General features: G+C 48.7%; 1 long non-coding RNA gene across 1 annotated transcript in view; it reads right to left on the bottom strand.

Moving 5' to 3' along the window:
• LOC128151186 (uncharacterized) overlaps positions 1 to 23,682 on the bottom strand; it is a 48,989-nt gene that overhangs the window by 7,681 nt on the left and 17,626 nt on the right. Inside the window, exons 3-4 of the long non-coding RNA XR_008238296.1 lie at positions 22,837 to 22,938; positions 12,731 to 13,007 (exon numbers count right to left, since the gene is read on the bottom strand). This is a non-coding gene — a long non-coding RNA (uncharacterized LOC128151186). The remainder of the gene's footprint in view (positions 1 to 12,730; positions 13,008 to 22,836; positions 22,939 to 23,682) is intronic.

Consider the following 23,682-nt stretch of genomic DNA (forward strand, 5'->3'; position numbering starts at 1 on the left):
GCAGGGCTGAGTGCATGCGATAGCAACGTTTGGCGCCTCCCTGCTCCCAACACACACAATTTACCAAAGCACTACTCTAACACCTTCAGACGCGGACACCAGCAGGAGTTTCATCGGTAGGAAGAGCGGGATCAAGTCCAGATTTACTAACACTAGCACTGATTACAGGGACAGCATCACCTTAACCTTTTTCTTAAAACTGCCTTACCTTCTTATGTCTCAATTTCTGTCCCCTCCTCCAGGTTTTCAGGGCTATGTATGGTTGCTTTCCTTTACTCTTTTTACAACAACCCTTTTCAGAAAGAAGAGCTGACTGAAGCTCTTCGGGTCTCCAAAGACTATTCCATCACATCGGTGCTGACGGGGCTGGGGCTGCCAGACTGAGTTATCACAGGTCCTGCCCTCCCCTGCCGTTAATACCTACTCACCAAGGGAGCACTGGTCCAGCCCAAGCAGAGAAGGTCAACCCCAAGCTGCAGAAGTCTCCCACGATTAGGGAAGAGGCATCAAAGGGAAAGAAGAGAAAAACAAATATATCGCAGGCATCTCCCCTTTCTAGACATCTCTGGAAAGTCATAATCGAGCTCAGACAGCCCCGGGGAGGCAATGAGTTATAGGGAGTCATGAACTTTTCATGATCCGCTCACCTCGCATCAAGGAGACTCTAGCCATATATCATCCCCAGCCCTGAGCCTGGTGTCTCACAACACCCGGGTCACACAATCTGGCATCTCTTTCTGTCCCAATTCTATCCCTTCCTGCCCAGTGGAGGGTCGCACTCCTGTCCTGTTATCAGGACCTATGCGATTGTGCAAGCAAAGTGGTGAAGTTGATTCAGAAGCAATACAGGAACAGTGAGCTGGGACTATATCTACTGGGGAAAGGAGGTACATACCATCATTCAAGTGATAGTAAAAATATAGTAGGTGTTCTCACACACTAGCATCACTCACACTAACTCAGGGGCACTGAGCTATTCAGGAAGGATGCTGCTGTGGAAGAAATATCATCTAAATGCTGAATCACTAGCTCTAAAGTGTATCTGCACTCAGGAAAAAGTGACACCTCTTACCAACTCTTGTCAGTCCTGGGTGTCATGCAACTGTCAGGCCAAGAAAATATGTGGCTAACACTTGTAAGTCATTTTTCTACCACAGCTTGGTAGCCCAAAGCCCAGAGTAAACCAAGACAGAAGCAACACCCAGCAAAGTCATCTGCCCCTGAGTAGCACAGCTGGAACATCTGCACCATTATGCAATCCCCTGCCTGGCCAGACATGGGAATGAGAAAGGAGTTTTCTGCCCTTCTATATCCTCTACCCAGCTGAAAAAGAGCTGAAAACCCCAAGCAAGTAGAGAGGTAAAATTCTCTTTGTCTTTGCCTTTAATCCCAGATTAAGACTGCCTCGAGCTCCAGGACTTCTGCCAGCACCCCAGCAATGAGCACGTTTACACCCTGAACACGCCAGTGCTGAACAGGACCTGGTCACCAAACATGGGACCTGGGCTTTGCCCCTGGCCAGGGCCAGCCAGCGCCACAAACCCAACGTCAGATCTAAGCAGCCTTGATCAAACTTTGCACCTGTACTTTACAGTACAAACAACAATCCAGCAGGGTCTGATATGCTCCACGGGATTAGAGTTGGCGAATTAAGAATCTATAAAGATATTGTCCAGACGGGTATCAGCCCTGGAAGCCTCAAACTGCCCAGAGCCCAGACTTTACTGTGAAGCTTGCAGAAACAGGGTTTTCTTCAATCCTCTGCTCCCGGGGCCTTGTGTCTGCATGCAAAATTCCACTTTTGTTACTGCAAAAATGGCACTCCTAGCTCTTACAGCTGAAATGTCTGAGAACTTTTCACTGGCTCAAGGATTAAGCCCCTCCTTCCCAGACCTTAGACAAATAAAAAGATTTAAAGCCAGATTTGTAAACTATAAGGATTTTAAGCCATTTTTGTGACCATCTCAGGTATTCTTTGTAGCTGGTGAGTGAGACTCAAGGGTTGGTGTGAGGCAGAATAAAGGGGGCTTGACAACGAGGCCTGGGATGGTTCCCTCTGATGCGGAGATTTCTGGAGGCAGAAGGGCTGGCAGAGAGGAGGCACAGGAAACAAAAGCGGACATTTGAGAGACATTTACAACCAGATCTCTGAGCCAAAATTTCCTCTCAGTCATGCTTGCACATCCCTGCAAACCTATCTGGCCTCTGCACCGTAGTTTGAGGACAATTTGACCTGGAGTCTGAACAATAGGGATTAAGCACTGGATCAGCAGAAAAATGATTGCAGATACTTATTATCACTTGCTATTGGAGAGTTATTGTTACTACAGAACGTTTGTTTCCCTAAGCCCCATTGTGTAAGCGCTGGTGCCTTTGCTAGATTTAATGGTCCAATTATCACAGGCTGTGTCACCTCCTCCCCGTTCTACATGACAAGACCTGCTCTCCTGCCTTCATTCCCCCCTCCTGTTTTGCTAGCAGGCAAACACACCTTGGCCGCTCCTTCATGGGTAGTCTTCTTTTTAACTTCTCTCATGCTCAGGGCTGGTGGGGGTTGGGGGGAAGCCAAACAAGTGGAAGAGGCAGTCTCTGTGCTGGGTATCTCACCCTAAAGACGGCTAGTTGGGAGTGGATCTTCTTCCCTGGGTGAAAATCTAGATTTTATTTACTTAGTGAAAATCTAGTGAAAAGTTCTTATTAAAGTTGAAGTCATGTCAAGCTCTCCTCCCGAACATCGCAGTGAGCCACTGTCCTGGTCTCCAACTGCTTAGGTCCCTGTCATACACTGCCTGCTCAGCTTCCCAGCAAGCTTCACCTGGCATTAACAGCAAGAGGTTTGGCTGGGATGTCCAAGGCAAAAGGTTTGACAGGGCACTGCCAGACAAGAAAGTGCTTCCATCACCTGAAGTAGTTGTGAGGAGGTTACACCTGGCCATAGATCAACCAGTCTCCTCTTAGACCCACAATCCCTCCCTAAGGAATATCCTGCAAATATTCCACACACAAAAAACCTTACCTCTGGTACACAGCTGCTTGCAGAGCAACACCTGAGCCAAAAACCAATACAGACATGGAAACGGTCAGTGCTGCTCCTCACCACCATGGTCACTCTACAGCAGGGCCATGGAGAGAGTTAATATTAAATAAAGAGCACAGGAAGGGATAGGGACTGGCTGGGGTGGTGGGGAAGGGACTAAGCTCCTCTTCTGCTCTCCTAAGAGCAACCTGTGGCAGGTCATCCAGGACCTACCCTGAACACCGTATCTGAGAACATCAGCTCCTCACCAGGATATCAAAAGAGCAGTATAACAAACAGCATTAGAGAGTTTCACAACAGGATCAGACATTTATGTGAATAAGAACAGCATCCGTGGTGACACTAGCTCAAATGAAAATCATAACAGCTATTGATTCTCCTGCTTCAGGGTAAAAGCTGCCTGCCAGCTGGGGTCAGGGTGAAATCTCCCCCCATAGGGTAGTATTGCACAATTATGGGCATTATGGGATTTTTATGCCTTCAAGGCATCCGGCATTGGCTTCTGGTGGAGACAGGATACTGGGCTGGAAGGACTATCGGTCTGTTCAGCTCAAACAGTTTTTATGTCCTAATACAAAATTAATGGTTCTCTCACTGAGACTCCACGCAGCAAAGCTGCCTGCTCTGTGCACAGCAACTGGCAGAGCAAAAGCGGGGCTGAAAACTTGTTTCTTCCCAAATGCTCCTTGATGCAACACAATGCTCAGACCCTACTCATGCTCATTGTCTCACCCACGATAGCTACAGTCACCCCACACTCTCTGGGGATCAACACGTTGATGCCGGATCCTGATGGGCACAGCATGCTGCAGTCCTGAGTTCCTATGCTCAAGAGATCCCTCAGCCACCTGCCTCCTATGCCAAGGATACCAGATCCACAATTCTCTGCAGCAGCAGCTATAATGCAGGTGGGTCGCAGGCACCTCTGTCCTCTAAAGCAAGCCTTCCGACTGTACCAACTCTTCAACGGCCTCTCTCACTGACAAAAGGGCTGTCTGTCAGGTTAGGCAGGCTGTGGAGGCAGAAACAGTTGTCTTAAAAACTGTATTTCAGGATCCACATGGAGGTCCGTTCTGCTTGTATGGAACAACACCTCATTCATCATTCAGATAGCCAGACAGAGCCACTCATCTTCATTTGACAACACCTTTTATCTACAAACACCTAGATTAAGACTCACGACCAGCCTGTGAACTGGTCAGGATCTTTTTACCAAGCCAGGGGCACACTTCCCTGGCTTACATCCAGCACGGGGCTGGAGACTGGAGGAACTGCTTGCTCCAATCATGACTTTTACAGCAGGACTTTTCTGAAAAGTCACTATGGCCCCAGTGACTGGAGCAAGCAGTTTTTGTTGAGCTGATTATTTTGGTGTCTAAGTGGAAGCCGAGCTCTGCAATTGCAGTGCGTGCGGTTGACTTGTGGCTTGCCCTAAGGGAGTCAACAGCACTGCTGGGAATCCTGACCCAGGAGTCCTGACTCAGGCGTTCTGCAAAACCACAGGGCCTGCTGTTTCCATGCCCATCTTTGTGATCCTGTATCTCTGCTGGGGCCAGCACAGCGCCGGAAATGGCAGGATTTGAACTGCTTTTGCAGAGGCATAAGGGGATCTTGCTGTTGCCGTGTGCTTGGGCATGGGCTGCAGGGCACGCAGGGGCAGGGAGGGCTGTAACCCCTGTTTAGCACTGACTGTACCGGAGCTGGCTCTGCCTGCTGGACCCACAGCAAGGAGAGGTTTTAGCAGCAGCTGTCTACACGCAGTGGAGCTCCGGAAGCCTCTTCCCTTTGGCTTTGTGTCCAGCTGTAAAACTGAAAAACTTCAACCTTCCTCATCTTCCTACTTCCACTAGATCCTCTCGAACACCTCTCCATCCCACTGAAGGCTGCCACCAAGCTCCTCTGCCTCCTCCATGCCACTGCCATTCCCAGCTGCCTCCCACTGTCTGCATGGCAATGCCCACAGCCCCTTTCTACATCCCCTGCCCACCTTGGCTCGCCAGCCAGCCGGATGAGAGCCAGCCTGTCTGGCAGGTCCCAGGCTCCCTACGCCATGTGTGCCCCCACCAGCCGGCCCACACAGCCTGGCGAGCCAGCCACTAAACTCGCTGCTCGGGTTGAACAAACAGCTTTGGTGGCTGCATGTGGTCCTGAGGCCTGTGGTCTGACACTGGACATCTCTACCCACTGGTCAGATTGGGCTGGAGTCAGTCGATGTGCACAAGAATGACTGGAGGAGAGCTGGGACTGACAGGCATCCTCACCGCATATGCTGGGTTGCCTTAAAGGATCCCTTAAACATCCCATAAAGTGAATAATTGCGCAATACTACCTTATGGGGGGAGCTTTCACCCTCTACCCCAGCTGGCAAGCAGCTTATTTCACTGGGAAAAAAGACTAAAAAAGTAGGACCCAACTCTGAAACAGTGAATTTCTCTTGGTGGTACTTAGACCTCAGTGATAAACCGACCACACAGAACGATGAGGTAGAGAACCAGAGCCAAAGCCAGAGCCCCTAAACATATCCTGTGACACTAAACACTACTGCAGCCCCTGCTTTGCTCCCCTTTAATCACAGCACTGTGCTAAACTCTTCCTTCACGCCCCCCCCGGCTCTATCTATCTAGGGGAACAATGTCCTTATTCATATAGGGATGTTGACCAAATCGTAAAGAAGATGTAATGACATTGTCTCGGCTGACACGGTGATCGATGCTTTTCATGCAAAATTATGCTTTCTGCAACTAATAAATATTGATCTTTTTTGTTCCTGTGCAGCACTGCAATAAAGAGTGACTTAAATATCTGCCAGCACTGAGCATCCTCCATCGCTTTCCAACACTCAGCTCTGCTGCAGCCACCCAGCAGCACCCCTTTGCATTTCTTACTGTTCTTACATCTGTCTGAGCCGATCCAACACTGATGCCAGAGCATCATGCCTGATCCCAAGGAGGGCACAGCATCTCTGTGAACATCCACCTCCTTTTATTTTTCTGTCCTTTGAACAGTGCTTATGTTACAGTGGTTCATAGGAAGAAGTAGAAATTAAATGGAATTGGAGTGAGCGCTGGGGAGGGGGAGCAGGGTCACGTCCTGGGCACATTCAGGGATAATAAACAGGAGAAAACTGGGCCAAGCACAGAACGAATGGAAACATTTACAACTACTTGGCAGGGGAATTGTGTAAGCTCTAATGGGCATGGTCAGACTGCTTGAAACTCCTTAAATCAAAGCTATGGAGCTTGGTAGCAAGCTTCTGGCGACAAGCTTTGCTGGACACAAGGCATCCATTCAGTCCTGCTGAAAGGCCGGGGTCCATGTGGCGGCTGTCCTGCTCTATTTGCTCCTCTGCTGGAAAGGAGTCAAGCAGTGCTCTGCATTTCACACCCACTTGGCTCCCTCACCTCCCTCAGTGCCACACCAAAGCACAAAGCGGTGGTGGCTCAGGCCTGCTCCCGTAAGCAGAAGGGATCACACACTGATGCAGTGGTACCTCTTGGGTTGGGTTCCTGAGTTCTTACAGGGCTCTGGCACCCTGTTTTCTCCAGGTCTCACTCCATTGCCTCTTCTCCTTCCATCTCTCCCCACATGGGAAGAAGAGCATTTCCATGTCTTGCAGAAGCCCAGAGAAGGGAGCTGTACCAGAGAACATGAAGTGTGAACTCAGATACAGGATTGCAAATAGATTGATGATGACAGGCAGAGGCCTGGGTTCAGTCACTCCTGTCTGGCAGACACGCAGTGATTGAATTTGTTCACTACACATATTTTGGGAGTGGATTGCTTTCCTTTGCTGAAGGGACCAGATTCATACCCATAGTGAGCAAAGGAGTTAAGCTGCAACAGTGAACCAGAAAGCAGGAAGGCCCACAGGTCTCCGTCGCTCTGTACAATCTCAGGAATTCCCATAGGTGCTGCACACATATATACGCACATACACACCAACTGTAGCAGATGATTCTGCTCACTGTTCCCCTTTCTACCATTGATCTGTCATTATTTCCCTGTTGTGGGGGAGCTGCTGTAATGCATGCTGCTCCTTTTCTTTCTGAAGACTGCTCAGTCAGGCAGGGACCTGCCCTGCCTTTGGTGACCTGTGTCAGTGTCCAAATGGTGTTCAGAGTGACCCAAGACTTGGGACTGTGCCCTGCTCCCCATCCTTCCAGCACAAAACTTGCTTTCACCAGCGGTTTTAATGTGTCCTATTTCCCCCTTCCCCATGCAGACAGCTGAGTGCTGAGAAGGCATTTAAAGCGAAAAACCTACAAATCAAAAGACACTGCCTCTGGACTATGGAGCTTAAAATATGACGGTATCTCCCCCAGACTGTGAATGGGTTCACTGAAGAGCTCCCCCAGTCCTGAGCCCCTCCCCTTCCCCACCCCCTCCTGGGAAAATTGGAGAGGCAAAGGGCTGCTGTTCCAGCAGATTTGCAGGAGTGGGAGTTGAAGAATCAATGAAGCTCTGAAAGGCAGTGGGGAAAGTCATTCTGCACCTTCCTGACACCAGGAATAAATGATTCAGTGGGAAAGAAAAAAAAAATACAACAACCCTCAAATGAGGCTGGAATTACCCACTGGAGAGATATTTTATCTTGAGGAATTGTGTTTGCTGCAGCGTTCATCTCGGTGAGCCACAGCAAGGCTTTAATATCCAGCAAAAGGTCAAACCTAAATGGGAATTGTTACAGCTTGCCGGAGCCCCCGACGCCAGCCTGCCTGCACACACACAACAAGCTCCTAGACCCTCATGCGGGGCAGGCTGGGAGTGAGAACCAAACTCACTTGGAAACACTCCGTGCACGTAACAGCACCTGAGGTACTCAGAGGCCTTCAAGTGGCTCTACATTCATCAGCCCTTCCCACCCCTGCGAAGTATAATCACACCCAGTTTATTAACAATCACCTTCCCTATTAATTAGACAACACCTGGCATCTTGCAAGCCCTTGGGTACCCAGGCAGCAGGGCCTCACTTGTGGTGGAAGGCACCTGGATCCCCAGAGGCCTTGCCATCCTCTTTCACCTGCCTCCTCTCTATATCCATATGTAAAAAAGGATAATAAACACTAGCAGGGTTGTTGTACATCCTTCCTTTCACGCCAGTTTGTATGGCATGCTCTGGTGTGGCCTCTCTCGCTCCCACAGCAGAAGGAGCAATCAGTAGTGGGTTTGCGATACTGCCGAGCTCAGGCAGCGTCACAGAGCTACCAAGTGGCCACAGCACACTCAGCTGCCCTGCCTCCCAAAAAAAATGACCAAAAGATCAGCTGAGCCCATGCAGTGCCCAGGGCGGTAGAGGACGTGCCCAGGAGCCTGAAGGCGTGCGTGCAGGGCTTTATGATAAGGCCTCAGCCTCGCTGCTAAGGGTACTCTGCTGCTTCAGGGGCCAAATCCTGCAGAGCGGGGCTTTTCTCTGCCAAAGGGAAAGGCAAGAACACAAGACACAGCAGGAGTCAAAACACGGGAGTGCAGCCCAACAACATCCTGCACTCACTCCGTTTGGAAGAGGGACTGGGTACAAAAGGAACAGACCTGCCTGCTTGGGTGCCTTGAGCAGGGTGAATTTGGGGTGAATGCTGGGAACTTCCAGATGTTTCCACTCAAGGGATCTAACTGAGTGAGGCACCTGTTTATCGTAAAGGAAGGTGGGATTTTAAGGCACATGAGGGCTGCACGGGGCAGCTGTCAGCTCCTCCTCGTTTGGAAACACCAATGCTTGAAATATCTTTTCAGAGCAGAACTGCAGAGACTTTCTGCCAGTGCCCTGGTCCTGACCTGCCACCCCAGCAAGCAGCTCTGCCCCTTGCTCCTGACCTGTCCCTTCCACTGCTCACCTCCTGCACCGCTAATGTTGCCGGCTCTGAGGAACCCCAGCCCCCTCAGACTTCTTACTTAAGGAAGATGTTTTTATGAGGATCGCATTGCACGTATGGGTCTGCTTGGGAGTATCTGAATCTCTGCTGTGTAAGAGTCCAGGGTGGTCCTCTGAGGCTGTCGGAGCACGCTCTCTCCTCACGGCCCCCAAGGCCATTTTGTTCTTCCCTCTTCTGCTTTTAGTATCACTGTAGTCTCCCTCCGTCCACACATCTGCTCAGCCTCTCCTCAGTAATTTGTACTCTTCTTTCTTCCCTCAGACTCAGCTCTACCCTCTGGGAGTTCAGCACCCCTATCCCAGGTTGCAGCAGAGTTCTCCGGGAATGAATTAGGCAGACAGGAGGTGGAGAGAAGGCAGAAGTTCCCAGAGAGCCTCCTCTTCACTGTGACAAATGTGAGAGTTCAAGAGAAGAAAGCAGTGAACTGAGCCCTTCCTATAACATCCACTGTCCTCCCAAGAGGGAGCAATGCACATCAGTGAACTGAGCAGAGGGGGATTTTACCTAAAGCAGAGCTGAAAATCTGCTTGAGCTTTGGGTTTTACAGCAAAACTGGTCCCAAGCTACAGGCAAACTCCAGACCCTGCAATGAAACAGAAAGATTTGAGAACTAGCAACTCTCCTGACAGCCCTGTGCGTTCTACCTTCCATCTCAGTCATCCATCACAACCTGAAGCCCTCCTGCTTTCCTGTTCTGGACCATATTAAACCCAGCCAATGCACCTCCATCCTACCCAGCAATCCCAGCTGCTCTTTCAGCCCTTCCTGCTGAACAGGCTGCCATCCATGATGGGCAACATGCTGGTTTCTCTGCTGATGTGGACCAACACCCACTAGGGAATCACCTGAAACCACCACTCACATTTTCATTGTGACTTAAGCCAGATTTCATTATGTACAGAAGGATTAAATTTGGCTAAGGTTAAGACGAGATAATTTTTTGTTCAAACATTTACAGTTAAAGCTCACCAGAAAATCAACAGGATTCTGCTGGACAACGCTCAACTATCCACATCCCCCAAAGGAAAACAGGGTTTTTACGTGGTATTTAAAACATCCAGAGACTTCCAAAATTCATCCCTCCTGATTGTTCCCGGGCCAGTCTGCATCTGAGGGAAGCAGGAAGAATTTGCTGGCCTTTTCTTCCTAATAATGGTGAACATGAGCACATGGCCAGAGTGGGTCACCAGCCCCTCACACGGTCATGCTAACAGAGGAGGTGGAGACCATCTCTGAATTGCAACCAGCAGCCACATACTTGGGAAGCCAATGCTGTGGAAAATGGGGTCAGATTGCTTCTCCCTGTGTTTGGCTTTGTTGAGCTGTTTGTGTCTTCTGGATGCAAGACTTCCCTGGCAACGAACCGGAGGTGTCCTTTGGAGATCTCGTACTTTCTATTCAGGATGTTTAAATTCAAGACTCAAACTTGTGGTTGGCAGGGAACAGGGGCAAACAAACAGCAGAATGATCCGCTGTCAGTTCCTGACAGCCCAGCATAGGGCAGCCAGGCCGGCCTGCAACAGTTATCCCTCCTGTCAGTGGGGAATGTTTGAGTACAGAGGTAGCGGCTCAAGTGCCTGTCACAGATTTAAGCTGCTCAGGCTTAAGCACGACAACAGAAAATCAAAAAAACAACAGACAATAAGTGTACTGCAACATTTGGGCTGTGTTCCCTCCTCTATAGGGTCTGCTGACCATCCCTAGGTGCTTTCTGAAAGTCACACTCTCCTATGCTCTCCTGTTTGAGTACCTGCCTCACAGCTACATTGCAGAAGGAATGTTTCACTAGCAGAAGGAAGGCTGAACTCACCCACAGCTGCACTAGACATCTGGGGGCTTGAGGAATGTCCCCCACACACCCAGCAGCTCCTGACTCCTAAACATTTCTGTTTGCTGCTCCTCCATCCCTAGATCCTCTTTTTGTCACGTCAACCTCTATTTCAAGCTCCCCTCATCCACTCCTGCAACTGTTCATGTCTTTAGTGTGTGTGTCTGAGGTTTAATGGTTGTCTGGGAGTTAAGTACAGCTCAAGTTTGACAAAGCTTCTGTGGCAGATGCAGAAGCTCAGGTAGAAGTCGCCCTCTCCCTTCTCTGCTCCTTTACAAAGGTCAAGGGGTGGCAGAGGAAAGCTGACCTACTGATAAGCACAGGCTGAATCCCTGTGAGACGAGCTCTGAAGGGAGAACAGACATCTTCAGATGTTACTCCCATGGGATGAAGGCCGAGTTGATTTAACAGCCTCCTTTCCCTGGGTGGACAATCAGCTTCCCCAGAGAGTCAACGACTTTCTGAGACTTTTCAGATAGGCAGTGCTATTCTGAAATGAAGCTCCTATCTCTGAAGATTTCTCATCTATCTCCCAGTGCCCTGGGCACTGCGTAAGCAAGCTCCCTGTTCACATATACTCTGTTCTCTCACGCAGCCATGTCCTGCAAAGGGCTCAGCGGCAGCTGCATCCCATGCCACTTTCCTCTCTGCTGGATCCAGAAACATTTCCATGCAGCCACGGTGTGTGTGTGTGACCGTGGTGTGATCCCCCAAATCCACCAGGCTCACAGGGAATGCAGGAGTGTACACAACTCCTTCCTCTCGGTCGTCACCATCTTCCCCTCCAACAATGCAAGCTGCAGACCTACCGTCGGCAGGTCAGCATTCCCCGTGCGCTGCTGAATAAGGAAACGCTGAGGCAGGAATGCAGACAATATCCTAAACAAATCTGCTGTTTACAAAGTCTCCTGTAAACTGTTTACATTGCTGGGGAGAAACCATGGAGGAACAGCAGCTGGAGCATGTTCTTCCCAGTGCTCCTGTGGGAGTGGAGCTGACGTATCTCTGGAAAGGGTGCAAACGTATGAGGGAAAAGAAGAGGCAGCAAAATCCCAGTACCACCCACTCCCCCAGCCTGCCAGGACCTCTGGCTACCTCAGCATTGCCTTCCTGAGTGCACTCCAAGGGACATGGCATGTCCCTAGGGCACAAAGCAGCGTAGCCATGTCAGCTGCACCAGAAACAGCCAACCTCAGGCTCCAGAGCAGTGCCTGGGTGGCGAGGCTGGCCAGGGGCTGCTGGGTGAGCTGACTCCCAGCTGCTAGAGGAAGCAGACCTGAAGGAGCCAGTTCTGAACCTCCCCTGGAGCCCCTTGGCTCTGTGATGCATGTGAAGTGTCCTGTGACTCTCATCCCATGAAGACGCAGTGTGTGGCTCACAGCAGCTGACCTCCTGCTATATTATATACATGTATTAAGAGCGGTTAAAAATGAGGCCTCAGAAATACCAGAGAGAACATTTTGAAGTCCTGGCATAAAATAAAAGCCTCAGTGTGCCTCTAATCTGCCCTGCTTCCTGCCCACCGCAATGCGTCAGCACAGTGTAGTGAGCTCGGCTGAAACACCCATGACCCCAGCTACCGCAGCCCCCCAGGACAACCGTGGGCTCCTGATACAGCGTGACTGCCCAAGCCAGTCTGGGGGCTGAATCCAGGGCATGAAAGGCTTTGGTGGAACAAATAGAAGGGTTAAAAGTAAACCACACGCTTTATCAGTCCCCTTCTCACTCACAGACCTGCTCACAGTAGAAAGGGTTCAGTACGTTACTTGAATGGCTGAGCAGGACGTGAGAAAATACGGCCTTCACTCAAGGAAGGTGATAAGTGCTGTGAGCCCAGAAATAGCGTCAGAGGGGCCCATGGGGATGGGCAGCCAGCTGGAATAGCAAGGACAGTGAAAACATACTCCCTACACATGATACGGGAACCCTGACCCAGTAGTTGGAAAGGAATACAGGTACAATGATTTAAAAAAACAGGAAAGCAGGCAAACTCACCCATTTGGTGTTGAAGAGCAGGCAGAGAGAGGCAAGGAAACCTCATTGCTCCATCAGCAGAGGGGAAGTGATGTTCATCCACATTTACTCTCAACCGTATCACCAGGAGTCCACTCTCAGAGCCAGTCCTGCCTTCACTCTCCACCCAGTTGGTCTTCCAGGGCCCAGTTGTGTCCCTTTCCTGACCAGGAAGAGGATGGAGGGGTCTCCCAACAGGGCTGAACATCTCCGGTGGCAGGAATGTCAGAGGAATCTGTAGGACCTCTCAAAGACTGAACTAAAAGAAAAAAACAGGGGGAAAAAAAACCCCAAACATTCTCAGGCCAACCCATAACAAAAGATTGTCAGGTTCCTTTGCTGAAGCAAAAAAACCCAAGTCTAAAAACATTTTTCAGACCCAACTGCACAGACTGGCCGACCCAAAAGAAAATTAGTTTGGTTTTGGTTTCAGAAGCTTTTGTGCTGTTAAAAAAAAGTCAGCCAGCTACATTTCTGAACAAAATGGCTCTTCAAAATGAAAACTTGAGCAATTAAAAAAAATTTTTTTAAAAAGTCAGAAAGGACTGAAGGTCTAATCCCACACCAGTGCTGGGTGTTTTTCCCTAGCTGAAACAACCTGCTGAATTTGACCAGAGTTTTGCAAATAGTTTTGCTTGTTTTGCTTGATACATGGCTCAGTTCCAGTGACAAAGCACCTTCAGATTCAAGACCCTTCAGAGGAGCATCAACCTGTAGGGATACCCCAGTGCTCCCTGAGCCTTGAGAAACCCACTGTGGAGGTAGGCAGACACAGTTTGAAATTCATGCTAGCATCTTTTGGCTTCCTTGTGGTGACTCAGTGTGCACCAGTGCCCAGCTGTGTCTCTCCTAGCAGTGCCTTCTCACCTCCGCACCCATTATTTCACTGCAAGATGGGCAATAAAGTCATTGGGGCTTCTGGTTTTGAGTGTTCAGGCTATGATTTATCATAAGCCTTTAGAAAGCGGAAAGTGAAGCATTCTCCTTTACAAAAAGCATTTATGCTCCTGCCTTGCACCCATATGGGCTTGTTACAGTAAAGCTGCTCGTAAAACCTGCTTTGACCAGCCCGACACTTAACCTTGGTTTCTGAAACGATGCTGAACATAGTTTTTCTTTGTCCGTGCTCAGAGCAAGGCTGTGTTAGCACCAGTTCTGCAGCTCTTACTGCTGACAACCATGGTCCAAAGTGAGTCTTTTCTTTGGTACACAGCGGGGCTCTGATGCATGTAAAACAACAGCCCTGACAGCTCATGTTTGTTTGCAAAGGCTTTCTAAAAGGAACTCCAGATGCTAGCCCAAATGCCTCATGCATTTTCCACTTCAGTTTTAATTGTTGGTACTGTGGATCACTTCTCTTCACACAATCAGCTGCCGGTTCTGCCCTAGAATCAGCCACCTTTCAGAGCACAGGCAGGGGGAAGAGATTCCTTTATGCAGCATCTCTGGTGTGATCATCTTGCCCAAAAGATCCCACAGGCAAAGGCAGAGAGACAGTACAGCAAATTCATCTACCACAAATTCAGTTATGCCTGATGTGACAAGCCAATCAGAAAGCATGTGTGTCCTGTTAATGGCAAAGGTCTCTCTTAAAACAGTTAAGCATCTCTTCTCTTCCTGTTCCCAGGGTTTTTATTACTATGGGCCGTTAAAACGCTGCCAAGATGGCCATGAATTAATACACAAATTTTCTCAGCATGAAGCTCCAGTCCCATATGTTTGGCAGTGCCCCAAAATCATCCGCTGTAACGCTTTCGCAGACATCTACCTAGACCAGTCCTATACTCTCAGCCTCCTCCCACACCTTTGGGGTGCATTCCCATCCCTCCCTGTGTATCGAGAAGGGACCGACACAGAAATGCCTTGACATGATGAGCAGGAGATTGCAGACCAGAATGTGTGGGATATGGTCTGTCCTGCTGAGAGCTGTGGGGATGCTGTCTTGCAGGAAAGGACTTCTAAGCACAGCAGAGAGGTGGCAGTGGCATAGTTTGCTGCCTGTTTATTTATTTGGGTGGAGATCAGTGCCCTCTGCAGTGTGCCCAAGGTCAGGGAGGAGTGGGAGCCTGCCCTTCCATCCCCTCATCTCCGCACCAAGCAGTCTGTCTAGACAATCCTCCCCACTGGGCATCTGGGGACCCCGAGGGCCCTTCCATGCATGGAAGTACTCAGGAATTCCTCTTGCAATTAATTCTCTGTCATCCCCAAAAATAGCATTCCTGTGCAGAAGAGCTTAGAAAGCGGAGTGCCACAGATCAGCAATTAAGGAGCAAAGACAGACTACAAAGGGAGGCATTGCAGATCACACCTGCGCTGCATAAGAGCTGCTCTGGGAGAAAGCCCTTACCAAGCTCCAGAGGGAACAGCAGCTCCTAAGTCAAACCCAAGTAATACAACGATCTTGTAGGGGGAAAGATTAATCATTATTGGCAGCCAAGAATGTGCAAGTCTAACAAAAGCCAAAGGTTTTTTTATTACACTCCAACTCAGCTGGGAAGACAACGTTAACTAAGAATCATTAAACTTATTGCAAGAATAAATTTTCTTTGAACCAAACCATAAAATGGGAGTAAAATCCTCTTAAGCCAGTGACAGCTCCTAATGGAACAGACATTATTATTTTTTTGCTAACCAAAAAAAAAAAAAAAATTAATAAAATTGCTTTAGATTATTAAGTGAATAGATAAGGCTCCAAAATGGAAAATATTTACTCAAGCAAAACCTGCTTAATTTAATACCTGCCTCAATTAATTTTTAAGTTTGGGATTATAATTGAACAGAATAATGACATTTTCTGCTTGTACAAATAGGGATTTGTGAACCCTATTTGCCCAGAATTCAGGCAGGAGAAGAAGTATCTAGGAAAACTTTACCTTGCTGTCCTGATTTCAGCTGGGATAGAGTTAACTGTCTTCCTAGTAGCTGGTACAGTGCTATGTTTTGAGTTCAGTATGCGAAGAATGTTGATAACACTGATGTTTTCAGTTGTTGCTCAGTAGTGTTTAGACGAAAGTCAAGGATTTTTCAGCTTCTCATGCCCAGCCAGCGAGAAAGCTGGAGGGGCACAAGAAGTTGGCACAGGACACAGCCAGGGCAGCTGACCCAAACTGGCCAACGGGGTATTCCATACCATGGGATGTCCCATCTAGTATAGCAACGGGGAAGTGGGGGCGGGGGAATCGCGGCTCAGGGGACTGGCTGGGTGTCGGTCGGCGGGTGGTGAGCAATTGCACTGCGCATCATTTGTACATTCCAATCCTTTCATTATTACTGTTGTCATTTTATTAGTGTTATCATTATCATTATTAGTTTCTTCTTTTCTGTTCTATTAAACTGTTCTTATCTCAACCCATGGGTTTTGCTTCTTTTCCCGATTTTTCTCCCCCATCCCACTGGGGGGGGGGAGTGAGTGAGCAGCTGCGTGGTGTTTAGTTGCTGGCTGGGGTTAAACCACGACACTTGCGAACCCCCAGGTAACATTACTGCTGCAGCACGTGCCAGTAATGAGTTTGGCAGCTTATGCAAGCCTGGAAGATAGAAGGTGAAGCCAAGGTCCCTTCTCACAGCTGGTCATTAAGTTTCCTAAAACGTCTGACCAGGAGGTCACTACTGATATTATAAAATACGAAAAATACTACAGAAAAATGGAAGTAATTTCCTGCGTGAATGTGGAGGCAGAACACCAAGTTAAAAGCAAGATGAACTTGCGCTTCATTTCTTCAGCATGCAGGGGATGGCAGAGTGGGCTTTGATCCATCTGCCAGACCTGGGATGGATGAAGAGAGTTCAACAGCTCCCTGTAAAGGTCTGTGAGTTTGCTCCTGAATAAAGACCTCAGCTGGATGCTCTGGTTCCAAAGTCAAAGCACGGGTAATCACTCCTTTTACATGCCAACACGACTGGCTGGAGCTCTCAGTCTGAGAGCTGCTGACAGCAATCTTACTTAGTTACTGCTTTTAGGGCAAGCTTGGTGTACTCCTCCCTCAGTGCTTTTCCCTCTCTGCCAGAGAGCAGGAGAGGTGGGAAGGGAGTGAAACACCAAGCTCCAGCATTCACACTGACCGTGTACACCCAGGTGGGAAAATAAACCTGAACGATCAATTCTTTGGGGCAGGCAGTGCAAGGAGAGAGCTGCGTCCTGTGGTCAGGAAGCTTTTTGCACAGGCTGACACCTTCTCCTCTAAGCCCTCCACTCTTGAGAAGTGCATCATCTCCTAATTTTAATCTACAAGCCATTACTTCTGTAAGACCCAATTCCCAAGACCTCATGGTGGTTCTGCCTGCTTGGTAGGGTATGTAGTGGTCACACAGTATTCGTAAAGCAAATCTGGTATATTCTGAGAGAAAGAGCTTCAAAGTAAAAGCATGTTAACACACCAGTCCTTCACAAAGCTTACCCTCCTCTGCAGGTCAGGGTACATTGAACTTCTTTGGACAATCTGTCTTCCTCAGCCTTCCTTGGCTGCTCTCCCTTCCCTCTCTCCAGAGGGTATGCTTAGCTGCTCAGACCTTTCGGGCCTCTAAAAAGTTACCTGATCTAGACATGGCCTCTGCACAAGTGGATTTGAGCACACTCAAAAAAGTCTGTCCCTACAGAAGTCATCCACTGCCCAAGGGCTGGAAATCGCCCTGTCTTCCTCCTTGCTTATCTTTTTTCTAAAAAACCCTCCTCAAGGCTGAACATATCTACAAAGCATATTGAAATGCTCAGTAACTGCTATCCACAACCACTTGCTGACCCCATCACTTGCATGATGCATGGTTTTCCTATAGACGAGGATTCCCGGAGCAGTTCCACACCCCACTGGCATTGCTCAAAAGCAGGGAGCGTCTCACCATTAGGGTCTGCTCCAGGAAGAAGAACATGGCCATTGGCTTGCAGCTGGCAGCCAACTCTGATATCCTGCTCCTGGTTCCCCTGGTGTCAGAAGCACACACTGCATAGTAAGTGGAAAGAAGAGAAACATTTGATTAAAAAGCTTCCTGCCTGGAAGCAAATCTGATCCTGGCTTGACCAGCTCAAACTCAGCCCCAAGAGTGTACACTTCAGTGTATGTATAAAGTCTTTTGGGGAGGAAGATGAGAAAGTGTAAGGGTTTTATTTGACATAGACCTTGCTGGCATGTCACAGCTCTGTCGCTTGTGTTTTCAAGACAGGAACCTTGTTAACAAGTGCTGGTGAGCGCAGCAGGCTCTTGCAGGCTCTCCACTCGAGTTACTGGTGCAGGTCTGGTTGTACGTTGTGCAGAAGGGTCAGTGGGGACAAAAATGAGAGAAAGAGAAGTGGATTCAATATTGAAATCTTCCTTATTTTAAAGTGAAAATGTGGAAGGTCAGATGACAGCGACAGAGAAGGTGAGGAGTATTTTAGACCCAAATAGCACTTAAGTTCAGGTAAGAAACAGAAAGTCTGGGGCAACAGCAGAATCACAAATTCCATCAGAAATAGCCGTTAATCACGAGTCGGGAGCAAGTAAAGTCCGGAGCTTGTCAGGAAACAACATGTTACTAGGACTATGGGCAAATCTTACAAGGTAGCTGTAATTCTGAAGGCCTGAGGAGTCAAATTGTGATCAAAGAGCCATGCAGGCACAACAGGAAACAGCATGGAAACCGGAATCCTTCTCCTAAAGGCAAACAGAGGTGAATTACAGCACAACAGATCCTTCCCAAATCACCCCCTAGGTCCCAAAAGCAATTGATGGAGGACTGCGCACGTGATGCTGACTGACAAGCCTGCAAGATTGTCTGTGGGAAAGGAACAAGAGGGGTAATTTTATTGTCATGTACCACAGGGGGGTGTAAGTAAAATCACAGCATGAGAAAATGACAGTGTATCTGTCTTAGGTCATTTACATGGCCAGATAATCTGTGGGAGGAGAGCCAAAGTTGCTACATGTGACAGAGGCAACACAACGGCAATGTGCCTGGGAAATGGAAGCTTACATAGAAGATTTGCAAGCCCTAAACCCAATCTCGTGTTCACTGCTCCCAGAAACCAAAATGAGCAGACTTAATAATTTAGGCTTTCCTCCCTCATTATAGGCTGTATAATGGTCTCATCTTGCTGAGCACACTGCAAGAATGCCACAGAGGGACAGTCCCACGCTCAGAGGTGTACGTACATCCCAAGGACGTGCTTAGAGGCCACAAAGACACCGTACGCAGGCAAAAGAGCACTAACAGGCATGAAGGCAGATGCTGGGTAGCAGCTGCGGGCATCAAATACATTGCTGTCAGTAGGCAGTGTAGCACGGTAATTTTTAGGAGGGATCTGGAAGAAGGAGAAAATGCTTTGTTAGTGTTTACAGGTTGCTCCTCCACTGCAGAGAGAGTAACCTGGGAGAAACATGCAGTGGCATGTTGGAACTGGCATGGCTGGCAGACAGGCAGGACTCGGTATCTCTGTAGTGGAAATTTTTATGAGATGGTTAGATGGAGCAGGGCCAGAAGAACAGGCCATCTGCAGAAGACACATGCACTTTACAGCTCATGTGAGGGAGATGATTATAGGAGTGGTGAGACATGCTCTGCAGGAACCTTTAAGATTGCAGTGTCAGAGGTTCCCAGTGAAAATCCCGATGATAAGGGTGTGTGGTATGCCAGACAGAACTGGTAAGTGTAGCAGAAATCTGATTGCTCAGTAAACCTGGGCATCCCAAAGGGATTTCAGCTGGGTAGACAGGGAGGAGGAGTTGGATCTTAGAGATATTCTTCAGGAAGAACTGGCTAGTCTTCAGCAAGGCCAAGATATGGGTATTTAGAGAGATGTCAAGTCAAAGAGGACCAAGGGGTTGAGCAGATGATAAGAAAGACACATCAAGAAACGTAGCAGGGAAGAGCAAGCACAAGATTTAAAACTCCGCTTTGATTGTGTTGAGCTGAAGCCGGTAGGTGAGTGTCCAGGAAGTGCTGTCAGAAAGACAGACTGCAAATTAATTTGGACAGTGCAGGACAGGCTAGGAGGAAAGCGATCACTCTGTGAGTCATCAGCAGGAGATTATATATGCAAAATTTGTAAATAAGGTCACCCAGAGAGGGAATGCAGTGGAGCAAAAGAGGAGGGCTGGGCGAATGGCCAAGGATGGAGCAGGTGAAGTAGCTGGCAGTACTTGAAGATTGTCAAGCAGGACAGGTACAGCCTTAGATACATCACTGCGGGGGCAACCCTGTCCTACTCTGTGAGCAGAGGGGAATAAACATACTTCCACCGGCTGATCTGTTCCTTGGAGCCAAATGTGTCATACCTGCTACTGATAAGGCATCTAGAAAGGGCTTGGGAAGCTGCTGGGTCTCCAAGGGTGAATTTCTGCCTCAGTTTCCCTGGAGCCACCTGCGAGTGTGGGCCCAGACCTGGCTCTTGCAGCTGCAGAGACCTCACCTGGAGGGCAGGGCTTCCCCGTGGAGAAGAGAAACCTCCCAGCAGTTAGGGGCCGTATTCTCATTTGAGCTTTTGGCAGCTATATTGCAAGAAAAGGCAGTGAAGCCCCCCCAGAGACAGCTACGAGGTCACCACCAAACCCAAAGAGAGGGTAGCCATAGATTGGAAAAGACAACCACACAGCTGCAGCTGGCAGGGAGTTGTGCTGGGAAACAGCCTACCCAGCATTGCTCAGCTGCTACCCAGGCGCTTGAAGAGACAGAGCTCATGTTTCTGATGTGCAGGGGCAGGAGCAGTGGGATCCTGAAAGTCACAATTGACCCTAGATTACACAGCCAGCTGGCCAGACGCTGTGTTTTCAAATCGCCCATTTACCTGAGAGCGCTGGCATAAGGCAGCATGCAGAGAATGTCCAGGTTAACTCGTCACTGGCAATGGCCTCTCATTTGTCAGGAAGGGATTCATGCAATCTACAGAGGGATGTGGGGTTTTTGCAGGCATTAGACAGTCACCCTGAGAGCTCAAGACAACAAAGAGATTCTGAAAAAAAAGAGGATCCATTTCCAGCCGCAGAGAGGCTCTTAGCAAGTCCAGCAAGCCCCAGGCGGGGGGGGGGGGGCTGGGAATGGACCAGTGGGACAACGGTCTCAAGAACAAAAGGGCTGTATGAAGAAGGCCTATTCTGGCACTTAAAACAGGTTTAAGCAACTTTGCTGCTGCCTAATCTGAGGATAATAACGAGTCAGATGTCTTACAATCTGGAAATGCCTGGCCAAGTCAATGGAGAAGAGCAGGTGAGACACTTAACCCTTAAGTGGTCTAGACATTATTCTGTTTCTGTCTGCATGTGCACAACAAAAGCAAACCCCTTTTAGGGTTAAGGTACACAAACCCTGATGGAACCCAGATATTATATGGCCCTGATTCATAAATGAACCATGCCAAAAAGTGATTTGTCTCCCTCCCAGCCTTGCAAGCCAGTAAAGGTAAACTTCTCAGAAAATGTCCCTTGCTGACTGACAGGTACTCTCCAGTGGCATGATGGGGTGAACAGCGTTAACATCTCTTTCTGGCACAAACCCCATAGGCAAAGTTAAGTGAGCTGGTTCCAGGGGGTGAGTAGCAGAGATTATCTGAAAGCCGGGCTCCATGAAATGCAGAATTACAGTCAGGACAAGGTGTCCTGGTCCCTCCAGACTGTCTGCCTACCTTCCCCAGCAATTCAGAAGTTTTTTTATACAGCTTCATTTACCAAGAGAATTGAGCCTGCAAAGCACAGCTTTGTCCAAATTTCCACTACAAGACTTCATCAGATCACTCCAGACTCCAAGACTACGGTCTCTGCACAGTAATAGCCATTATCCCCAGGCTTTGTGTGTTTATGTCACCCTTCCATTTTCCCTTCAAATATGACAAGCAATTCTTAGAAAATATGTTATAAACTCTTCTGCTCTGGAGTTCTGTCACCTTTGATTGCACTCATTTGAGGCCAAGGATGTAGTTTCAAAGTAAATCAATAAACAACACTTAAAAGGGTCCTACAGACACGAGCTGGGTGCAGTACCGCAGCCCTCATCTCTCCCCAGTTACCTCTGCTTTGCTTCTCCAGCCCAGATCACTGTTTTAGACAGGATGAGTGCAAGCCAACCAAATAAATGGGTGAAATCCAAACAGTAAAACACTTCCCGAAGCCCCCAGTGCTGCTTTAAAGTATGGGAGTATGGGCTAGGGCCTGCTTTGCAGTTGGAAGGGCATCTCCAGTGTTCATAAGTCCCTGTAGTCACCAAATCAGCGTGACTGCTTCTCGCAGCGCTGATCTGGGCCAGTGTGAGGGTCCCTCACAGCACATCATCAGGGATACACACCTCATTGCTGGTCTGCTGCACCCATGGGTGGGCTGCAGCCAGGGTCTCCTGGTTGCTACAGATGGTCCTGGAAACACCCAAGGAAACATCTCAACCCCAGTGAGGGACTGGAATGGCAAATCTGGAAAGCCTGGATTCAGAAAGGGGCCATGTGCCTCCCACTCTTACTGAAGACATTTAGGGCCCCTCAGGCTTGCTATCACACAGAGGGCAATACATCCAAGTAGAGCATATCTAGAGTAGATTTACCTGGGAACCCCAGGGGAGTATATATTCACCCCTAACCCTCATTTACACTGCTTGTGGCTCCTCGTACTCCCCACGGCTCCAACAGCCATACAGGCACAGGATCTGGTCCTTGGTAGCCTTCCAAGAAGCTAACAAGGTTGTACCTCCTCAAGCAGCTCCTCCAAGCTGAATCATAATAGACCCCATCAGCGCAGTATGGACTGCTGGCTAAACACTTCATTAAGGAACAGCTGAGAGGTAGGTTATTCATCATGTGGAGCTAGCTGTCCTGCTCTCCAGGATCAATGCGGCACACGGGGCGAGAGTAAACTACTCGAAAAACCCCTGACGGAAAGCCTACTTGAACGCACTTGCAGGAGGATTTACAGAGCAAATTAACTCCATTGGTTGAATTATTTGGATTTGGGTTTTTTAATTTCAAAATCACCAAAGGCTGCCCAGACACTCTGGTGACCCTGAGGCAGCAATGCTGACAACTCAGCCAGAGAGCAGGGCTGCTGCCTGCACACTATGAGAATACCCACTTTGCTCTGCCACCTAACAACTGTTGGTTTTTTTAACCTAGCTGCATTTTCAATTGAGATCTCCATTACCTGTTTCAGTGTGCTGATGGTTATATTGGTGTGTCTGTCTGGAGTTCCTTGGGCTGACTCAGGGCATCTGCTTGCTGTTCCCAGCTCTGCTGCTTTCTCTGACTGTAAAATAAAACAAATTATTCAGGGTGGAAGTGATCTCTTATTTTGGTTGTCTTTATGTTTTTGTCTCTGTTCAATGCCTCTGTGCTCTGCTTCTAAATCCAGCATTGTCTGCACAGAGCCTGATTAGGGGAATTTACACCTGCAAAACATACATCCTATATGCTCTTCACAAGCAGTTATACAGCACAGCTCTGGCTAAGATAGCTTTGAAAGAGCCTCCCACATAACATAGTGGTATGGTGAACTCCTCCTAGAGAGATGTGGGACAAGCAGCCCCCACGTCTCCTGCGCAATAGGCTTACTCGGCCCCGGAGTACTGTGGGACTTTACTCTAAGCAACGTTTTCTCGTGATTCAGGGAGAGATCTACAGCCTCTGCTTCTCTTTTTAGTGTGGTCTGTCCTCGCTCCTCAGCATCTCCGTGCTGGGTCCCTGAACCTTGCACATATGTTCACAGAGCTATTATTCATTGCATGTAAGACTGGATGCCATGTTTGATATCACAGAAGAGCTTTGAGATATCACAGCCTGGAAAGAAGGTTTCTCTGAGCTGAACTGTGTGACACAACTGCCAGAGGCCAGACCCATGACATTCCTGTGTGTTCAGATCCTCCCCTGCTTAGCACCAGGCAACTGAACTGCGCACAACACTTTGGTGCCTCAGTCTCTCTCTGTGCCTCCAGTGCAGGGCTCCCTGCCCCTCATTCAGGCAAACCCCAAATTCAGAAAGGCCAAATTCTTC

The sequence above is a fragment of the Harpia harpyja genome, chromosome 14 (assembly GCF_026419915.1).
Source record: "Harpia harpyja isolate bHarHar1 chromosome 14, bHarHar1 primary haplotype, whole genome shotgun sequence".
In the NCBI taxonomy this organism is placed as follows: Eukaryota; Metazoa; Chordata; class Aves; order Accipitriformes; family Accipitridae; genus Harpia; species Harpia harpyja.